This window comes from Marmota marmota, unplaced genomic scaffold (genome assembly GCF_001458135.2).
Source record: "Marmota marmota marmota unplaced genomic scaffold, marMar, whole genome shotgun sequence".
NCBI lineage: Eukaryota > Metazoa > Chordata > Mammalia > Rodentia > Sciuridae > Marmota > Marmota marmota.
Genome location: NW_026000057.1, coordinates 21046872 through 21058362, shown reverse-complemented (window position 1 = coordinate 21058362; position 11491 = coordinate 21046872). Strand labels below are relative to the sequence as shown.

General features: G+C 38.1%; 1 pseudogene across 1 annotated transcript; it reads left to right on the top strand.

Annotated features, from left to right (window-relative positions):
• The first annotated feature begins 3307 nt into the window (after positions 1–3307).
• Positions 3308–4588, top strand: LOC107141207 (annotated as a pseudogene). The gene is made up of 2 exons (XR_007351369.1): positions 3308–3561; positions 3618–4588. The product of XR_007351369.1 is annotated as a serine/threonine-protein kinase 24-like (transcript).
• Positions 4589–11491: the final 6903 nt, after the last annotated feature.

Here is an 11491-nt window from a genome sequence, read left to right as displayed (position 1 = left end):
GAACTGGTAAATGAATTCAGCAAAGTAGCAGGATATAAAATCAAAAGCATTTCTGTACATCAGTGACAAAGCCTCTGAGAAGAAAATGAGGAAAACTACCCCATTCATAATAACCTCAAAAAAAAAAATAAGATACTTGGGAATCAACTTAACAAAAGAGGTGAAAGATCTATACAATGAAAATTATAGAACCCTAAAGAGAGAAATCAAAGAAGACCTTAAAAGATGGAAAGATCTACATTGCTCTTGGATAGGCAGAATTAATATTATCAAAATTACCATACTACCAAAAGCACTATAAAGATTTAATGCAATTCCAATCAAAACCCCAATGGCATTCCTCATAGAAATAGAAAAAGCAATTATGAAATTCTTCTGGAAAAATAAGAGACCCAGAATAGCTAAAGCAATCCTTAGCAGGAAGAGTGAAGCAGGTGGCATCGCTATACCAGACCCTAAACTATACTACAGAGCAATAGTAACAAAAACAGCATGGTATTGGCACCAAAACAGACTGGTAGACCAAAGTACAGAATAGAGGCCACAGAAAATAACCCACAAAATTACAATTATCCTATATTAAACAACGGTGCCAAAAACATGCACTGGAGAAAAGATAGCATTTTCAACAAATGGTGCTGGGAAAACTGGAAATCCATATGCAACAAAATAAAATTAAACCCATATCTCTTACCATGCACAAAACTTAACTCAAAATGGAACAAGAACCTAGGAATTAAACCAGAGACTCTGGGTCTAATAGAAGAAAAAGTAGGCCCTAATCTTCATCATGTGCGATTAGGCCCCAACTCCCTTAATAAGACTCCTATAGCGCAAGAATTAAAACCAAGAATCAATAAATGGGATGTAATCAAACTAAAAAGTTTTTCTCAGCAAAAGAAATAATCTGTAAGATGAACAGAGAACCTACATCTGGGAGAAAATCTTTACCCCTCACACATCAAATAGAGCACTAATCTCTAGGGTATATAAAGAACTCAAAAAGCTTAGCACCAAAAAAACAAATAATCTAATAAATAAATGGGCCAAAGTCCTGAACACACTCTTCTAAGAAGATGATATACAATCAATCAACAAATATATGAAAAAATGTTCATCATCTCTAGCAATCAGAGAAATGCAAATCAAAACTACTCTAAGATATCATCTTAATCCAGTCAGAATGGCGGCTATTATGCATACGAACAACAATAAGTGTTGGCGAGGATGTGGGGAAAAAGGCACACTCATACACTGCTGGTGGGACTGCAGATTGGTACAGCCAATATGGAAAGCAGTATGGAGATTCCTTGGAAATCTGGGAATGGAACCACCATTTGACGCAGCTATCCCTCTCCTTGGGCTATACCCAAAGGACTAAAAAACAGCATACTACAGGGACACAGCCACATCAATGTTTATAGCAGCACAATTCACAATAGCTAAACTATGGAGCCAACCTAGATGCCCTTCAGTGGATGAATGGATGAAAAAAATGTGGCATATATACACAATGGAATTTTACTCAGCAATAAAAGTGAAAAAAATCATGGCATTTGCAAGTAAATGGATGGCATTGGAGAAGATAATGCTAAGTGAAGTTAGCCAATCTCAAAAAACCAAATGCCAAATGTTTTCTCTGATATAAGGAGGCTGACTCATAGTGGGGTAGGGAGGCAGAACATGGGATGAATAGATGAATTCTAGATAGGGAAGAGGGTAGGGAGGGAAAGGCAGAAGGCAGGGGATTAGCAAGGATGGTGGAATCTGATGGACATCATTATCCAAAGTACATGTATGAAGACTCAAATTGGGTGTCAACCTACTTTATATACAAACAGAGATATGAAAATTTGTTTTATATATATATATATATGTAATAAGAATTGTAATGCAAAAAAAGTACATGTATAAAGACATGAGTTGGCATGAACATACTTTATACAAAGATATGAAAAATTGTGCTCTATATGTGTAATAAGACTTATGATACATTCTGCTGTCATGTATTTAAAAAAATAAAATCAATTTAAAAAAAGAATGAAAAAAAATTTCAGCACATGAGCACTTGGAGCACATACTCAAAATATATCCAAAACATAACAAAGAATAAATGCCATCATTTCAAATTCCAGGGTACTGTGTCTTTGAGGACCATCAAAGCCTTTATCTCAGGAAATAAGTCTCCATATACATACATTCAAAGGCATTTAATACATAGAAATGTAGGTAGCTCAAATTTACATAATTTCAAATTTCTGTTTCTCTTATAAATTTAGAGTAATTGGCATTCCTTTCACTTCTAATTGATCGAAAATTTGACTTTAGATATCTAATCAATAATTTAAATGGCTGATTGAAACCATTTTTAAAAGAGGTATATGATTTTTACATGCTGAAATCATCTACTAGAAATTTCTTTAAAATGAAACCCTTAAATTTCACATTATATTAAAAGCATGTGATAAAGGGGATTCACTACAGTCATATGATAGTAGTTCAAGGTCCATTTGAAAAAAACTTAGCAGACCTTTCAAAATCCCTTAAGATTCAGCAAACAACCAACTAGGACCATGCTATATGGTGAAAACCTGAAAGTGATTCTTAACAGCAATCTCTTCCCCAGTCTTCCAGACTCCAGTTTGGAGGTGAGGATAGATGGGAGAGACACATAGTTAGCTTCATAGTTGCTTCCATAATAAAAACAATAAAAACCACAAAAGCAAAAATTGACAATATCTTCTTCAGTGTGAGACAGGCAAAAATATAGATTCATAAGATACTAAAGGGCTTCTTAAAAATTTTGAAATTGCTCTGTAGTAAAATTTGATTAACATCAGGATAAACACAACGTTGTTCACTTATAGTAGGCTTATGGTTGTCTTGGAAATGCTAACCAATACAATTACATAGATGATAGATAGATAGATAGATAGATAGATAGATAGATAGATAGATAGACAGATAATATAAACTATACATATGCAAGCACTCACATGAGCAGCAAATTACCACTATTTCTTATAATATATTTGTCTACTTGAAAAGCTACTGAAAAACTATTAGAAATAAAAAGAACTCAGGGCGGAGCTTGGCGGGCTGTGTGCGCCCACTTAGGCCCTGAGCGGTCAGCACATACAGACTGAGGCTACACCCAGGCATCGGCTTGGGCACAGCAACAGCACCTTGCGCGAGGTCCCGTCCCCCCCGCCCCCACACCTGCAACCTATCCCTGGCAGGGTGCATAGAGGTGCCACCCGTCGCTGAGCCCGGCTGACTGAGCCAGGAAATGGCTTTCCTGAGTGGCATGGCCCACACCCTGGTGCAGTTGGGCCTGTACTTAAAAAAATACCAGAAGAGCTTTTTACGAAACTGGAGAAAATTGGAAAGGGTTCTTTTGATGAGGTGTTCAAAGGTATTGACAGTCGGACTCAAAAAGTGGTCGCTATAAGAATCACTGAACTGGAGAAGATGAGATAGAGGACATTCAACAAGAAATCACATTGCTGAGTCGGTGTGACAGTCCGTATGTAATCAAATATTACGGATCCTACTTGAAGGATACTAAATTGGGGTAATAATGGAATATCTTGGTGAAGGCTCTGCATTCGATCTATCAGAACCTGGCCCTTTAGATGAAACTCAGATAGTCACCCTATTAAGAGAAATTATGCACGGACTTGATTATCCGCATTCAGAGAAGAAAATCCACAGACGTCAAAGCCGCCAATATTCTGCACTCCGAGCTTGGAGAGCTGAAGCTGGCTGACTTTGGAGTGGCAGGCCAGCTGACAGATACCCAGATAAAGTGGAACACCTTCGTGGGCACCCCCTTCTAGAGGGCGCCCGACATCATTCAACCGTCAGCTTTACGACTCCAAGGTGGACATCTGGTCACTGGGAATAACAGAGCCATAGAACTGGCGAAAGGGGAGCCCCCTCATTCCGAGCTGCGTCCCATGAAGGTTTTATTCCTCATTCCAAAGAACAACCCCCCGACGCTGGAAGGAAACTACAGCAGACCCCTCAAGGAGCTCGTGGAGGCCTGTTTGGGCAAGGAACCAAGCTTTGGGCCCACTGCTAAGGAGCTGCTGAAGCACAAATTCATAACGCGCAATGCAAAGGAAACGTCCTACTTGACGGAGCTCATCGACAGGTGCAAGAGGTGGAGGCCGAGCAGAGCAGCAGACGACTCAGGCTCTGAGGACTCGGATGCAGAAACACATGGCCAGGCATCTGGAGGTAGCGACTCCGGGGACAGGATCTTCACAATCTGAGCGAAGGATCCCAAGACTCTTGAAAACGGAGCTCTTCAGGCATCGGATTTGAAAAGAAATATGATGAAAGACATCTCAAAGAGGACTTTCTCTCAGTGTTTATCAATGATTATTCCTCCTCTGTTTGCGGAGCTGAAGGAGAAGAGCCAGGCGTGTGGAGGGAACCTGGGGTCCCTCCATAGAGGAGCTGCGAAGGTACCATCTACCCGGCAGAAGAGGCCTGCCCCAGGATCTCCGACACCATGGTGGCCCAGCTGGTGCAGCACCTGCAGAGATATTCTGTAAATTGTGAAGGAACTTCGTCCCACTGATATTCCTTTGGCATTTGGGATTTTGTTTTTCCTCCTTTTTTCTGCATCCAACTTTTGAAAGTCAATGAGAGCCTTTGACAACTCTCCTGGAGGAAACTTGGAGGGCCACCCCCAAGGCCAAACCTTCCAGGGACACATTCAGCCCTTGCTGTGCCATAGCCTGATGAGGTCTCTTGCATGGGGTGGGAAGAGCCAGTTCCTTCAAGCAATTATCTTATCTTTTTTATTGTTTTTAATTTTAACCATAGTGCACATATTCAAGGAAAATGTCTTTGATAACAAAACCACTGAAGTGTATATTTGGGATTATGATAAGGCAACTAAAGACATGAAACCTCAGGTATCCTGCTTTAAATCGATAACTACACTGGGAGATGGAGAATCGCTGGTGGATCTGTGTACAGATTTGTACTTATTTTTACAGAAACCCTTTTTGCGTGCATAAGGAATCACTGTGTACAAATCGGCCAAGTGCTTCTGTAGATAATGTGCATGGAGTAAATATTTGACAGGCCATAACTTGAGTCTATTGCCTTGCCTTTATTACATGTGAATTTTGAATCATGTGACCAGTAATTTGAGTTTTATTTTGTATTTGCAGGGTTTGCAATTAACAATAATTAACGCCCCTCTATGGAACACTCCTATATGAACCTCCACAGATGCAAGTATCCATCTCATTTGCCCCTCACCCGTTTTGGTACACTTAGGAATTGACTTCACTTTTCATCCATGGTACTTTCTTAGAGTTTTTAATTGGAACATATCTTGTCTTATGAAATTGTAAATTATTATTCTGAGTTTCCCCAGATGAAGCGCTCTCATCTAACCCTTGTTTGGAGACGTGCACTTGGTGGACTCTCCTGCCCACACAATTTTCTGTTGCACCTCTTAGCGGAATCTGCATATCATCTTTCCCACCTGGAAGTGTCTGGATGCTTACACCAATAAATTTTATAACACACACACACACACACACACACACACACACAGAACTCAGTAATATGGTTAGCTAAAAAATACACACACAAAAATTCAAAAATGTCTTGGTAAAATAACCATCAGTTTGAAAATACAAAGAAGAGGAAAAGATTCACAACAGTTTAAAACAAAATCTATGAACAAAATTTAGTAAGAAATGTGTGACACAAACTATAAAAAGACTAGAATGAAAGGAGAGTTCCAATGCTCTGTAATGGCAAAACTTGATTATTTGAAGGTTTGTTTTATCCAAATTAATATTTGAAGTTGACACAATCCCTATAAAAACTCCTGTGAAATTTCGAGAGAGAAAGGATTTTGTTGCTAAAACCATTCTTAAATAGTTTTCCAACCAAAGGTTAGAATCTTGACATATAAATGGGGAGAGTGTTATAGTTTGGATATGAGTTATCCCCTAAAGCTCTTGTGTTAATTCAGAAATGTTTGGAGGTAAAACGATTAGATTATAAAAGCTGTAACCTAATTAGTTCATCCTAGTTTGAATGAACTGACTGGATGGTAACTTTAGGCAGGTAGAGTATGGCTGGAAGAGTTGGGTCACTGGTGGCATGCATGCCCTGCAAAAGCCCATCTTCCCTCAATTCCTCTCTCTCCTTCCTGACTCTACAATGAAGGGAGCAGCTTTCCTCCATTGGGTCCTTCCTTCATGATGTGAAGCCTCACCTCCAGATCACAGCAATGGAATCAGCACTCTATGGACTGAGACACCTCTGAAACTGTGAGCCCCAAGTAAACTTATTGTCACCAGCTGGCAAGGCTGGAAACTAAAAAACCACACAAACACAGAAAGACCTTTTTGGGGGGTCAGGGACGGCTCTGAGACCTCAGGTTTCAGCTCCCATGCTGGAGGGCAAGGGGAGCAAGGGAGGCAAGAGAGAGAGCACACCGTGAACCCCTCTGTTTAATTAGGGGAAAGGCATTGGATGGGAAGTTCCACTCAAATAAGGCAAGGGATCAGGTTTCGAAAGGTGGAGTCTTATTGGTGATGTCCTGTGGTCAGGAGATTGACTAACATCTTGGCAAGTCACTCCCATCTCAGCTGCTGTGTCAGAAAGAGAAAAGGCACTCATGCTCCCACAGCTCCCAAAAAGCACCTAACACCAGACCATACGCTCAAATGCGCATAGCTCACACACACAGCCCATGGATGGCTCTCGACAACTTATCCTCCTCTAAGTTGTTCTTTTCAGGTGTTTTGATAACTGTGACCCAAAAGCTAACTAAAACAGGGACGGGGAGTTGTACAAATGTTCGGTCATAACAATGAGTCTATTTTTTAAAAAGTATGATGAGGTAAGGACTTTTCCTACTGGATATGCCAATGTATAAAAATAAAATCATAAAACAATACAATGTTTTGTTCCAGGGTTAGTCAAAGGAATATTATTAAAAGAGATTCAATTATATAAAAGAATTTAAGATATGATAAAATGGTGGCTTTAAATGTATGCTAAAAGATTTATTAATCAATAAACTTATTTATGGGTAATTATATGTAGTCATTTGAGAAAAAAAATTCAGTTGGAGCTTTATATTCTGCCAAAATAAATTCCATATGGATTAGAGAATTGATGTAAAAATAAAATTAGATAACAAATGGGTAAATAATGAGTACTTTTATGATGGAAGAATGGTTTTAAAATCTTTTAAATAAATCAGTCAGGATGTCACCATGACTAGGGTCCTGAGGAGGTCCCCCAAAAGGGAGATGGACCTCAACACAGGTCCTAATGGTCTTTGACATCATTGCAAAAAGGAATTGAAGCTATGGGTCAAGGAGTTACAGATTGAATTTATTAAGAAAGAAAGAAATACTCTGAAAGAAGGTGGAGTGTGGGTGTTGGAGAGAAATGCGATAACTGCAACTAACTATATTCCCATATGTAACATAAATAGTACAAGGACATGACCTAAGAGGGTGTTTTTGGCTCTCCTTGTGTTAATAACTGAGCATGCTGACCATTACCAGGACGGTAGAGGAGTCAAATACTGATGTGTCAACTGCTATCAGGAGGAAGCAGTCATTTTTTTCTGTTTTGTTTTTTATGTGTTCAGTTTTGTGCATACAGTACTATATGTGGATAAGGTCTAATCATTGGCTTAATAGTGATGTTTGTGGTCATGATATGTAAAAGTGACTTTAAATCTGGACTTTAATTCCACAGAAACTGGACTTTAAATCTGGACTTTAAAACGTGGCCACTCTTGTGTTGTCTCTCATGTCTCCCTTCTACCTATCCTTATATATTCTATCCAATTTTGAAGAACCTAAGAGATGTTGAACCAACTTTTTAAAAAATATCGTTTTTAAAACCCAAAACATGTACATGATGTAAGAGATAAGGAACAAACTGGAAAAATATTTGCAACAAGTGTATAGAAAAGTTTATTATTCCAAGTACTCTTAAAATATCTGAGGAAAAGAACAACTAGTAAAGGACATAAGAAGCAACTCATAAAAGGAGAAAAAGTGTGTAGCTTGGTAGGCAAGCAGGAACTCCAGAGCCAGACTGTCTGTGTCCAAATGGGCCCTTTGCCAGTGTTTAACCCTATGACCTTGTCAAGGTACTCACCTATCTGTGCCTTTGCTTTCTCGCCAATTTGTTCAGTACAGGTTTCCCCCACTAAATTTTCTTAAACTAAGATATACTTCTAGAAATAGAGATTTTTAGTTTAATATGAAGTTTTTAAAATGTTCACATCAGAACATTTACTAACTTTGAAATATTTGATAAAATGGCATCTCTTGTTACTTTTAAGCATGTTCAATAATGAAACACGTAAGTGTTCAAAGATAGTAATTTCAGTGATAAAGGGAATAGTCTTTACATTTTCATTCTTGAGGATTCTGAGGTTTGAACTGCTGGTGTTTCTATGTCAGCAGTACCACAACCAAACGGTTTCCCTTCTCTGATTCTCCGTTTCCTAAGTTACTATCAGAGTACCACCCTATAGATGAGGGTGAAAAATAGATGCTGACATTGTAATCCTTAGGAATGGTTTGTCAGAAGCCAATGCAAAGATGTGAAAGCTAAGTCTTTTAGTTAGTTTTCTGCTGTGATGACAGAATACCTGAGACTGGGTAATTTATAAAGAAAAGAGATTTATTTGACTTATAGTTCAGCAGGCAAGGAATTCCAAGAATACAGCATTTGAGAAGGGATCTAATGCTGCATCATCCCATGGCAGAAGGCAGAAGGGTAAGGGAGATGAGAGCAAGGGAGAAAAGGTCTGAACTTGCTTTTATAGCAAACCCACCCTCATGATGATCAATCCACTCCTGTAATAGTGACATTAATCCATTCATGAAAGCAACACCCCCATGATTCAATCACCTTTCGTTGGGCCTCACCTCCCAACACTGCCACACTGGGACCTAAGCTTCCTACATGGACTTTTGTGGACACCTTCTAACCACAACAGAGAGCCCCTCTACAGCTGAGCTAGACTTGAGCTTTGTTAGAACCCTGGGGATATATTTCATTCTACCTAGATAATCTTCAATGCCAGTATGTGGCCTCAAAGGTGAAATATATGGTCAGAGAGAAGGCAGAAACTCATAGGTCTGTAACTGCCATGCTCTGGAATCATCAGAAGAGCTCTGACTCATTTGCATGAGCATGTGAATTGTACACTTAACTGACAATGGAGGGATGGCTCCATTTATAAGACAGCTCTCACTTGTGGTTTAATGTACTTGAAATATCCAATTTAAACTGGACCTGATACTCATTCTTACTGTGCTTCCACCTGGATGTTATGACCATCACACTGTACATAAAAGAATATAAACTAATCAGATACTGGTAGTTAATGTAGCAAAAAAAAATCTTAACCTTTCCAAATGGCTACTACTTTAGAAGGATTAAAGCAATCAAATTTTTTGTACAGAAATTAAAGATATTATAAGAGCAAGTATCATTTATTAAATGCTTATTCTTGGCCAGTGACTATGTTGAATACTCTATGTTTATGTACCTGGTTTTAAAAAAAGGAGGGAAAAAAAAAAAATATATATATATATATATATATACCCTTGAAATCATATGAACGTATATGATAAACCCAATTCTGCCAAACTGATAAGGAAACTCAATCTCCATTGATGACTCTCTATTGATGAGGACTTCACTCTTCCTGGGGTTATCAAAAATGTGTAAGGCTTAGGAGGTTTCTAGAAAATAAGGGGCAACTACTATTCTTAGGTCCACTTTTATTGCTAGTATTATAAGTTTTCATAAAATTGTTTAAACACTTTAATCTTTTCGCAAACAGGCAGTTATAGCATTCCCACACTTGAGACTGGGAGTCTGGGTCCAGAAAGCACCTTTAAGTGCCTATCAAGGTCAGGCCACCTCTGGCTGTTACCACAGATCAGGACTTGAGTTCCTACTGCTCCTGGGACCTGCAGATCTCTGAGCCCTTCCCAGTATAAGAAAAGAATCTGTCCTGCTTCTTTCTACTTTCACTTTCCCTTCCTTTTTCTAGAATATTTTCTAAAATGAGCTCAAGTTCACACACTACCAAAAAAAAAAAAAAGCCATAAAAGAAAATCACCTTCATATTCCATTCCACCCTCTACCCCCAAAACAGAAGAATTTAATTCAGACTACCTTGAAGAAGGAGAGGAAGAGAAGAAAGGGGATGGGAGGAGAGGAGAAGAAGGAAAGAAGAAAGGATAAAAGTAAAAGAGTTACCATCCTACTCTTTCTGATTTTTCAACATTAAGGAAAATAAAATATAAATTATTGTCCTTGTGACACATACATTATCTCATTCAAGCTTCACTATAACCCTATGAAGTAAATACAGTTTTTATTCTCCTTTTACAAGTAAACAAACTCAGGTTTAGTTTAAACATACTGCTCAAGTACATACAGCTAAGGAATGATGAAGCCTGGATTGAAACCCACATCCACCCAGTTCTAGAACCCATCCTAGTGACCACTACAAAACAAAATAAAGTCTTCTTTTGTAGAATCATATAATCCTTTGAATACTAAATTGCATCAGAAACATCATTTTTAATACTGCCAATAACAGGCCCAGCTCATAAAAGCCGCTCAAAAAACATTTACCATTTCAAGAACAATTAAATAACAGTTTCTTAATACAAATTTGTTTTTCCTAGATTGTATTTTTCTGCAATATGATTCTCTAAAATAATATTTTATCAAAGAAAAACTGACAGTATTAAAATTTATATAATACATCCTTTCCTAAAATTCTAACACCTTTAAAACCATCAACTACTGGGCTGGGGTGTGGCTCAGTGGTAGAGCACTTGCCAAGCATGCTGAGGCACTGGGTTCCATCCCCAGCACCACATAAAAATAAAAACAAATAAAATAAAGGCATCTACAACTAAAAAAATAAAAATTTTTTAAAAACCCTTCAATTACTAAGGGTCATAAAGGTCAAAAGATCATCCTATAAATTAATTTAAGTAGATAAAGGAGTACAAAAGAAATAAAAATCCTTTGCCAAAGTGCACTCCAGAACCCTGAGAAGAATGGAAGCCTAATTCAGTTCAAAGTTGTGTGTATCTGGGCACCTTATGATACAATGAGGATTTTGTTTATTCACAAAGAGAAAGGGATAGACTGTCTCCAGGTGGCTCATAGCTGCTTCTTTTATTCCCCCTTTTACTTATTTATTTATTTATTTTTTATTTATTTTTTTTTAAATTTTTTATTGTTGGCTGTTCAAAACATTACATAATTCTTGATATATCATATTTCACACTATGATTCAAGTGGCTTATGAGCTCCCATTTTTACCCCAAATACAGATTGCAGAATCACATCAGTTACACATCCATTGATTTACATATTGCCATACTAGTGTCTGTTGTGTTCTGCTGCCTTTCCTATCCTCTACTATCCCCCCTCCCCTCCCCTC